Source organism: Diabrotica undecimpunctata, chromosome 2 (assembly GCF_040954645.1).
Source record: "Diabrotica undecimpunctata isolate CICGRU chromosome 2, icDiaUnde3, whole genome shotgun sequence".
NCBI lineage: Eukaryota > Metazoa > Arthropoda > Insecta > Coleoptera > Chrysomelidae > Diabrotica > Diabrotica undecimpunctata.
Window position 1 is genome coordinate 12,560,089 of NC_092804.1, and position 11,914 is coordinate 12,572,002.

An 11,914-nucleotide genomic window follows, 5' to 3' on the forward strand; every position below is an offset into this window, starting at 1 on the left:
ATACAAATATGTGTACCACCGTTTGGTGTATTTGCATTAGATTATTATTTGCTCTGTTTACGATCATTATTTTGGGTTTTCCGGTGTTGATCTAAAGTCAGAATTCTTCGCTTTTCCGGCTTAGCTGTTCAGCGATACTAATCATTTAACCATAACCATATGATATAACAATAATTAAATCATTTGTCGATACGTTTGAAATTCGCAATTGCCAATTTGTTGTGACATCAACTCATACTCTCATGTTTCTTCAAACAATTATAATAATTACCGTTACGTTAACTAGTGTAGTTCATCTTTCTCATTATTTACTGCTGATTACGGCCAAGGCAATTGCAACAACATTTGCATAAAAATGCAAATTTTTATTCTTCTTCAATTGCATGAATTAAGCTGCATAGAAAGTTAATAAAATGGTTTTAGTAAAGATTACAGACAGATAGTAGTTTTGAAATATGTGCAATATTTAAGGTATAATTAAAATTATGAATAAAACTTATTTGTTGATTAAAGTTACTTCACATTCGCTGCGAATACTGTTTTTTGACATATAGGAGCAGTATAATTTTATCCACAAATATAATGGAGATGGAATTAAGTTTATGTAGAGGAGATTACAAATTTTGAAAGTTTTTTAACATACACTAACTTAAAAAAGTTCTGAAACTGTTTTCTTGTGGCTTGTTTAAGTTAAATACTATGTTTATATGGGATTAGGCAACTATTGATTGTAATGAAAATTACATTTTTAACTAACTAATGTTTGATGTTTCGATTTCCACTACGGAAACATGTTAAAGAAAAAAAGATTATTTTAAAAAATTCTATGAAAATGTATAGTTCGTATAGAAAGTATCCGGAAAAAAGAAAGCAGAATTATAATTTTACGGTAATTATTTCTATCACTTAAAATACAAAATTTTAACAAATAATTCATCTCATTTACTTATACAACCTCCATTTAAATCTAAACATTTAACTAAACGTCCAGATACACTCGAAACTAGATCAAGGCCATAATTTTCGGTAATGGTATTCCAGGCCTGTAAAACTGACCGAATCAAACCTCTTTTATCTCGTGGCGCTGCTCGTTCCACTTCAATCTTCATCAGTCCCCATATGTTTTTAATGGGGCTAAGATCCGGAGATGCTGCTGGCCACGGAATTGTTGCCAATTCGTGTTCTTGCATCCAAGCTTGAGTATGCGCAGAAGTATGGCATCTTGCATTATCTTGTTGAAAACGCCACCCCTCTGGATATAAAACATGAGCCGTTTTAAGAAGAAAACCATTTAGGATGTCACAATATTTCGCACTATCAACAGTACCATTAACTATACAGAGAGGTGTAGCACCACGCTGAGATATTGCTCCCCAAACCACTATTTTAGTGGGAAATTTGTAAATTTGAAAGGTAACATTTTCTCTTGATAGGACTTTTAGATGATTTGCATATGTAGCCTTTTCAGTTACGGATAAGTAACATACTAATTGACCATGTAGAATCTTATGTGTACCTTGGCACCAACGTAAATGCAAAATGGGAACAGGCCACAGAAATTAAGGCGAGAATAGAACGAGCTAGAGCAGCATTTAGCAATATGAAAAAGCTCCTCATAAGCAGAGATTTGTCTCTTCCCCTAAAACTACGTCTAGTTAAATGCTACATTTTTCCGATCTTACTGTATGGTGTGGAGGCCTGGACGCTGACGGAGACGCTCACGAGAAACCTAGAAGCATTCGAAATGTGGGTGTACCGACGCATTCTTCGTATATCCTGGACCGAACATGTCACCAACATGGAGGTAATCCAAAGAATCGGAAAGGAGAAAGAAATCGTGAATACAATTAAACAAAGAAAGCTTGAATATCTAGGCCACATATTGAGACACGATAAGTACCGTCTACTGCAATTGATTGTCCAGGGAAAAATAGACAGTAAGCGAGGGCCAGGCAGGAGAAAACACTCGTGGCTCCAAAATCTGAGGAAGTGGTTCGGGCTCACATCGGTCGAACTATTCAGAAGCGCCGCAAACAAGATCAGAATTGCCATGTTAATAGCCAACGTTCGCAACGGACAGGGCACTTAAAGAAGAAGAAGCCTTTTTAGTGACATGCAGACAGTTTCTGGACACACTTTTATTCTTTGTTGATTTCTAAATCTGTTCGCTAATTTTCGAAACCCTTGGCGCGGATTTTGTCGTCCTAAAGCCACTAAAGCATTTAAATTGTTTCCGCGAATCTTACGCGGTCTTCCCAAAACTGGTCCATGTCTCATATCTATGCCATTTTTTATCCTCTTTATTGTCTCATACACTGCACTTTTTCCAAGTTCAGTCAATTACACTAATTTTTTAACGTTTCGGACACCTTTTCTATATAAATATTCCACCACTTTTCTGTTTTCTACTCACGACATTATTTCACAAATCTTAAGTCTGTTTACAAACAACAATATTTGACAGATGGTGTTGTCATGCGATTTTGTCCATAACCTACTATCGGCACAACCTACTTGATGCATTACTTTTGTCTTAAAATGTTACAAAAAGAAAATCTATTAAAATTAGGAAAAATATAAAATTCCGGATACTTTCTAGACGGACTATATTATTAACATGTTATAAGTAGTTTAACATGCTTATGGTTGAAAAAATCTCATGGCAGTATCGTTTCCCTCTGAATATCAAATTCTAACTGTTTTGTGTGTTTGTTTTTGTATAATATGGTTATGTAATATGTGTTTATGTGTGTAATGAGTAGAGACTGAACTATATGCAAAATGCATGTGCATATATATGCAGCATATTTGTGGGTTTCTTTATAAATGCATATGCTATTCATATTTACTTGATTAAGAGCATATTGCGACATATTTGAAAATATCACATAAATAAAATGGTTTTCTATACATATTTAGATAATAGTTTCTTGGAATTATTCATAGCAGGTACTAGGTAAGGTAACTACGAAATAATTTTATTACTATCTACTATCTACTATATCTTCAAGTTTTATTGTTTGGGAAAACCCATCTGGGAATTATTTATCAGAAGAATAGGACCAACATGCAGGTAGGTATTATGCAGTAAATTCGTTTTTAAATTCTCTAACTACTCTGAAGGACCTGGTGGTTCTTCTCTCCCAACCATCTTCAATCCTCCGAATATGCGTCTCAATATTTTCCTTTCCCATCTTTCCAGGGTATCCTCTTCCTTCTTGTTTAATGTCCATGTCTCACTGGCATATGTTACTGTGAGTTGAATTACTGTTTTATATATTCTGAGTTTACCTTGTCTAGAAACGTATTTTGAGTTTAGTAGGGCTCTTAAACTACCTAATTTTTCATTCCCTTTTGCTATTCTGGCTTCGAGCTCCCATTTTTCTTTTCCATTTTCATCGAAAACTACACCCGGGTATTTAAATTGGTCCACTCTTTTAAAACTATAGCTTTTATCACTTACAGACCTCACACTAAAGTCTTCTTTTTTCCCTTCTGTCCCTCCCGTGATCATATATTTGGTTTTGTCTTTATTTAGTTCCAATCCGAATTTCTGTGCTTTTTCAATGATTTTCTTCACAACTCTTCTTAATTCTTTCTCGGTTTTTGTTAGGATCGTTAGATCGTCAGCAAATGCCAAGCACTGGTGCTCATTTTTCATGATCGTTTCTTCCACCTTCATGCTGCATTTTCTGATTACAGTTTCTAAGACTAAGTTGAATAATGTAGTGGATAAAGGATCTCCCTGTCTCAAGCCTTTTGCAACCGTAAATTGATCTGATATGTGACCCTGCCAAGTAATTTTACACGAAGAGTTATTTAGTGTCATTTTAACTAGCCGGATCAGTTTCTTTGGTATACCTAAATGTTCCATAGCTCGATACATTTTGACTCTATCCACTCTATCATATGCTTATCTAAAATCCACAAACAAAACATGCAGGGGAACTTTACCTTCATAACAAGTCGTTTGTATCTCCTTTAATGAGAAGATTTGGTCTAAAGTAGATCTGTCCATTCTAAAGCCGGCCTGATACTCATGTAGGATTCTTTCCCTATAGCAATTTAGTTTATTTCTCAATATTCTTGCCAAGATTTTATATACCGTGTCTAGTAAGGCTATACCTCTATAGTTGTCACACTTCAGTTTGTCTCCTTTTTCATGCAGAGGGCATATCCGGGCCTCATACCACTCCGATGGCATTATTTCCTTTTCCCATGCTTGCACTAGTAGCTGATATATTTTTCTTTGTAGTTGTTCTCCACCAAACTTGATCATTTCTATGCATATGTCATTTTTACCAGGACTTCTGTTATTTTTCATTTCTTGTATTGCTGTCACCACCTCCTCCTCTGTAGGCTGCTTTTCAACTATCGCATTAGATCGCTAATTAAATTTCCGTCTTTAGCTTTCATATAACTACAGTGGCTTTGGTAACCTTTTCTCATCTTTTTAACTTCTTGATAGAACGACCTCACCTCTTTGTTTTTAAACTTCTCTTCTATCTCTTTTAATTTCAACTCATTGTGGTATCTCTTTATCCTTCTACACAGAGCTTTCAATCTTCCTCGAATTTTTCTATATTCTTGTTTTTTACACTCTCTATTATCTGTTAATATTTGTTGTCTGATTTTCTTCTTTTCCTTTGCTCTCACCTGACATTCTTCGTCAAACCAATCTTTGTTTGTAGTTCTCTTGGAGTCTCACTTAACTATTGTTTCGCTAGCTTCTCCTACGGCAGATTTAATTTGTTCCCAGGCTGAATCTGTCTGTAAGTAGAATTTTATTTATTTCTTCTTCATATTTATTTTTCTTAGTACGGTTTTTTAGGCGGTAGTTTTAGTTTCTAGAAAGAAAATAAACGGCTCTCCACCAATATAAACTATCTAAGGACTTCAAGAAACCACGCCAGCAGCTTCTGTAGAACAACATTATTCAAAATCATCACACATCGACGGGGAAAGAAATGTTTGCAAAAGATGTATGCAATTTTTTTGTTTTGCATAAGTTAGAATAAGCAAAACGCTGGGTATAAACAAACACAAACGGGAATTGAATTAATTTGAAAACGCAGTATCGGGCGGTTTAACGATAAAAGAAAAAATATCGAAGAATTTGCGCCTGTGACATAAACAAACAATAAAATGATTTATTATCGCTTTGGCGACGTGAAAAGAACGAAATATTATTTGGGTTTTAACTTGAAAGATACGAACTAAGAAACATGGAAAATATTCTTCTTATTATAATGCATATATGAGGAGATTTCAATTTAATACATATACGAGGGGATTCCAATATATATATATCAAGGAATTTATATATCAAAGAATTTGTAAATGCTACAAATTTTATTATTTTTTTCCAATATAATGTTACGATTTTTTAAATCGAACATCAATAAACTTGTGTTTATATGTGTTTCTTTCTGTAAAATAATAAATGTTTGAGCATTTTAATGACTAACACAATCAAATAACAAGAGTTATGGTTTTCTTAAAATTTTTTTTTTTAAACTTTAAATCTTAATATCTCAGTTTTCTTATTTTGTGGCTTACCATTATGTTGCAATAAGGTCTTCTTTCATTTAATTTTAAGTCAGTCAGTAATATTTCATTCAGTCAATATAATCGGTGGCTGATGAACATAATTCGAAGCCATATCCCTCTCCACACACACGCATCTCTAGATAAATTTGAATTAATCATAAGCATAATTGAGAGAATATGGAATATACCTTCTAATCTTACATAGTTTATTATTTTATATTTTCTGAGTCAAAGGTTATGACTCATACAATTTTAATAAACCTCATAATGTCGACAAATCGATTGGACAGAAAAAACCGATGTAAATCACTTATTTATTAATGTGTATCTATTGATTCTAATTAGATTACCTTTATAGATAAGGAAGATATAATAAAACATGTGCCCATTATTCGTAATTTATTTTTCATATGATAGAAATTGTAATAAAGGTTAAAAAGACGGAAATAACATTCAGTTCGTGGGTGTTTTTATTCAGAATTTCTATCAATTATTAGGATTTTAATTGGTTCGTTATATTTTGTGATTATATAAACACTTCTAATGCTGTTATTTTATTAAAAAAAAAACTTAAAAATAAATTGTATTTCATACTATATTATAGTTCATTATTTTGTTTTTATTGCTTAGTTACCAACTAATAATATAGTTTATACCCGTGTGGGCATAAAGTGCACTTTAAGGCATAAAGACAAACAAAATTGATAACTTCTTAACAACATTTATTATTGAAGTTACAAAATATGGAATTAAATTATCATAACTACATAACATGTTGTAACGTCATAAACGTCAGATCTTTATTAATTTATATTTAAATAATTATTTTATTTTAATTTCTTCTAATCAATTTATTAATTCCTGCCTTCAGATTCGTTTTTACTATTTTTTCTTCAAAAAGTAGTTGGCACCCTTTGTCTTTCTTTTCTTTTTCTTTCTCTCCGGTAAAATAAATATTTGCCTTCTCTTTCTCTGTCCGGTAGACTAAGTATTCTCTTCTATGTTGACAGAAAAGCTAATTCCATCATATAGGAACATCCTATGACATCTGTGCTAAATTCAGTTTAGTCTCCCTACTTTCTGTCAATCTACGTTTCTAACGTAGTGAGAATTTAATTTTTTGCCCCTTTTTGAAATTTATATAACAAGGCAAAAATTATTATAAGCTTCATTTTATGGTCTGCAAGATTCTCTTTTGGTGAGTACTTTCATTGTAATCTTTACTCTAGAATTCTGACAGCATTTTCAATATGTGTAACCTCACTTCTTTTGAAAGCATGTTTTTTCAATTATATGCACGTAGGACTCGTTAACAGAATTTAACTAAGTAATGATAATTATACAGGGTGAGTCATAACTATTGGGACATAGACTAAGGACAGGTTATTTGGACCAAAATATGGCTATTAAGCCAAATATGCCTTAATAAAATGTTGCTGAGAAAAAAGATACAGGGTGTTAAAGTTAATTTTTGTTTTTCGTTTTTTGCTAATAGTTTCCCTGTATATTTATAAATTGCTATCAAAATTGGCACAGAGGCCTAATTTTAGACAAGAAATATTATTTTATTTACAATTTTACATTTTGTCATAGAGGGCGCCACGTGGATCATTCCTAATGATCAAATTGAGTCTAAACTTTTTCTGATGAAACTTTTTAGTAATTTTTATTAGAAAATATGACGTAAACATCATTTTTACGTAAAATTGGTACTCTTGTTTAAACATGATATTTTCAACCGTTTTCGATAAAAACGCAGTCGAACTGCTTAGAGTCTTAAAAAAGGATTTCAAATATTATTTCATTTATGAAAAGTATGCTTTGGACTTTCAGATAATTGTTGTTGGTAAATGTCATTTGTTCAGAGTAAATTATTTTTGATGTGACAGTATAGTGTAATGTTGCATTTTTTAAAAGTAATCATTACTTTTTTTGATTGAAATGCCTCGTCACAATCATTTTACTAATGAAGAAATGCGAGATATGATTTGCGTATACGCACAAGAAAATTTTTGCGGTCGCTCGGCAGCCAGAAAGTTTGGAATGTTATACGCAAACAGAAGGCAACCAAATCACAAAACTTTTGCAAGATTATATCGTAGTTTAGGTGAAACTGGGTCATTTCACACTAAAAATCGGGGTGGTCGACCGAAACAAATCACACCTAATCAAGAAGATGAACTTTCGGTTCGAGTAGATGAAAATCCTGAAATAAGTTCACGACATCTATCAGCAGCAACAGGAGTAAGTCAGTCGTCTATTGTTAGAATTCTAAAAAAAGAGAACCTCCATCCTTATCACTTCACTCCTGTTCAAAATTTACTTCCAACAGATCTTCCACGACGGTTACAGTTTTGCCAACGTATTCTGAATAAACATAGCAATGACAGACACTTTATTAAGAATATTATGTTCACCGACGAAGCAACTTTTACCAGACGAAATAGTCATTATTGGGAAGAAGAAAACCCGCATGCTATTAAAGCTAGACATTTTCAGCATGAGTTTAAATTGAATATTTGGTGTGGCATTATAGGCGACCAACTACTAGGGCCTTATGTTCTTCCTCCGAATTTAAATGGAGATTCTTATTTATTCTTTTTGGAAAATACTCTTAGTGATATTTTAGATGACCTGTCACTGGATGTAAGAAGAAAAATGTGGTTTATGCAGGATGGAGAAGGCTAGGAGTGCATTCAATAACATGGCCAAACTCTTTAAAAGCCACAATCTTAAGCTGGAGATAAAAGTAAGGCTCCTACGATGTTATATCTTCTCAATATTGTATTACGGAGTTGAATCCTGGACACTAACTGAAGCAATGGAGAAAAAACTTGAAGCCTTCGAGATGTGGCTATACAGGCGAATTCTAAAGATATCATGGACAGACAAGATAACCAACGAGACCGTATTACGAAGAGTGGGCAAAGAAAGAGAGGTGATGTATACCATTAAAAGGAGAAAGTTGGAATATCTCGGACATATAATGAGAAACAGCACTAAATACAGATTACTGAAGGGGTACTCCTACAGGGTTAAGTATTCGGAAAGCGAGGAATTGGGAGAAGGAGAATATCATGGTTGAAGAACCTGAGGAAATGGTTCTCCACAACAACAACGAATCTATTTAAAGCATCAGTCAATAAAATAATTATAGCCAGAATGATTGCCAATATTCGGAACGAATAGGCACTGAAAGAAGAAGATGCAGGATGGAGCGCCACCTCATTTTTCATTAGCTGTTAGAAATCATCTTAATGACGTATTTCCTCAACGATGGATTGGCAGAGGCAGTGATTTTCAATGGCCACCAAGAAGTCCTGAGTGCAACCCGCTAGATTTTTATTTTTGGGGACATATGAAGTCCTTAGTTTATGCCAATGAAATTAATACACGAGACGGACTTTGGAGATACATTCAAAATGCAGCTAATCTTATAACGGGACAGAATAATATTTTTTTAACGTCCGAAAATCCTTTATCAAAAGAATTAGAAAAGGCATAGAAATCGGAGGAGACCATGTAGAACATTTAGTTTAAGTTTTTGTGAGTTCTTTTAAGTTAAAGTGTGTTTAGTTTTGATTTATCGTCAAAACGGAAACCTTACGTTAGTTGCAACTTTGTGTATAAGTTTGATATTTGATAGTGAAATTGTAAATAAAATACTATTTCTTGTCTAAGATTATGCCTCTGTGCCAATTTTGATAGCAATTTATAAATATACAGGGAAACTATTAGCAAAAAACGAAAAACAAAAATTAACTTTAACACCCTGTATCTTTTTTCTCAGCAACATTTTATTAAGGCATATTTGGCCCAATAGCCATATTTTGGTCCAAATAACCTGTCCTTAGTCTATGTCCCAATAGTTATGACTCACCCTGTATTTTATTTTTTCCTTGCCATTCGCTATTTGTTTAATTGTAATTTTGTAAAATGGCACGGAAATTAAACCCTTTATAATGTGTCTCTAATACGAGCTGTATTTTAGTTTATTGGCCGTATTCCAAATTTTATTGGCTGAATTAATTAACCATATTCGTTGCCTTAAGTATCACCCTCACTATATTTATTGTTAAGCTTTGGCAGGGTTGATTGTTTCCTGTTTTTAATAAATATGATTAGTTAAAATTTGTTTTATTTGCTATCAGCTAAGGGTTTATGGTTTAATTCCTAGTTTAAGACTAGACGAATTCACACTTGAGATACTGAGCTAGGCGAAGCATAGACGATAAGCTCCCATGGTTGATTGAGGTATTATTGAAGTTACACTTCTATACGCGCGCTCCACGTTGGAAATTTGTATGGGAGTGAATCTGTGAAATCATTACATATGTAATATAATGAGTAAGAGAGAGACAGAAGATATATTTTCTCTCTCTTCCTCTCTAGAATATAAAAATGTTCCTTTTGTATATTTATTCTTTTTTGTTCTCTAAAAAATGTTCTTTTTGTATATATTTAATATTATATATATATATATATATATATATATATATATATATATATATATATATATATATTATCTATACATATAATATTATATATATAATAAAATATTTATTAATATTATTATTTATGTGATATGTTTTGTATTATTTATTAAATGTTCATAATTATATTGGTCTTTTGTATTTCAAAATAATAATCTCAATAAATCACTGTATGACCCACAACTGTCAATTTTAAAATGCGTTTGTGTCATGTCCTCGGTAGTATAGTAGTCAGTATCCCCGCCTGTCACACGAGAGACCGGGGTTCGATTCCCAGTCGGGGAGGACCTTTTTATTAATATTATTACATGGTAAATTAAACATGTAAGTAGAAAAGTTATGTATATTATTGTCATTTTTAAATACTTATAAATATTGCATTTTAACTTGTATTGTATTATTATATTGAATTATGTTGCAGTGTATTGTATTGTATTTTTATATTAATAACAAAATAAACAATGAATTTTACTGCAGAGTATGCGTAAAAAAATTTTTGAATTCAACTCCTTTCATACATATATGAAAATAAAAATATACATTTTCATCAAAATATTGATTCAATCCTTCATTTACTATACTCCTATTACAGGTCAAATGTTGTTTATTAATTGTTAGTAAATTGTTATTAATTCTGTTTCTCTTTCTGCTATGTCTTACTTATAGCATTACATATGTAATGATTGTGCAGATTGACTCCCAAGTAAATTTGTAACGGCGAATGCGTGTATAGAAGTGTAACTTCTACCGGCAGTCCCACTGGACTGCCACACCCGTTTTTATTTTTATAATAGTATTTCAATTCTCTTTGGTAGTCTTATCGTTACAATGTGTAGATGCAAAATTCAAATTCTCCAAATTTTCATATTTCAGTTATACACATATATCAATGAATTCGTCTTTTAAAGACGAACCGAACCGTGATAATATTTTAAACCAAAACTCATATTTTAATATCGAAAAACCATACTGAAAATAAAGTTCTGAAACATAAGTCAAATTATCCAACACATGATTTGCCGCAAAATTAACATTTTCCAATTCGACCAATCAGAGCGCATAGGGCGCATCACGTGATTGTCGTCACTGGTAGTGTTTTATCAATGGTTGTTTTAACCTCACCTCACTTGTTGCATTTACATTATGCAAAGACATGCCGGATTTTCCTTCTTGTAACCATGATGGACAACAATTTAAATGCGCTCCCGTTCCTTTCCAAGACATTAGACATTTCCATCAAAACTTCTACTCTCAAAAAGATAAGGTTTACCAAGATAATTTTATTTTGAAGTTTTTCTCATCCATTAAAAAAAGAAGAACAATTTCTGGACTGTACAAAAGAGACATTATTATTCTTCTTCATAAGGGTGGTGAAAAATCTAATGTCTGCAACTATAGCCATTTTATCACAAAGTCAGTTCGGCTTAAATGTACTAGCGATGCTATGTTTTCTGTACTACATGAGGTCTACCAAGCACTAAACAATAATCTTTATATTGCCACTGTTTTTTGTGACTATGCCAAAGCTTCTGATTGTGTAAATCACGACATTTTGATAAAAAACTAAATTTCTACGGAATTCGAGGTATTTCTTTGAATTGGTTCCAATCTTACTTAAGGAATAGGAAACAACTAGTTAGAGCAAGTGGTACTAACTCTAGTCACAAAGTTATCATATGTGTAGTACCAGAAGGTAGTACTAGGTCCTCTACTTTCCCTTATCTTTATAAATGACATCAATAATTTAAAAATCGATGGAAAATTTTTTCTTCTAGCTGATGATACCAGTGTTACCTAGAGGAACTCTAATATTGCAACTCTTCATGCAATTATAACTTCTGATCTACTTAAAATAAAATTCTGGTCCGACT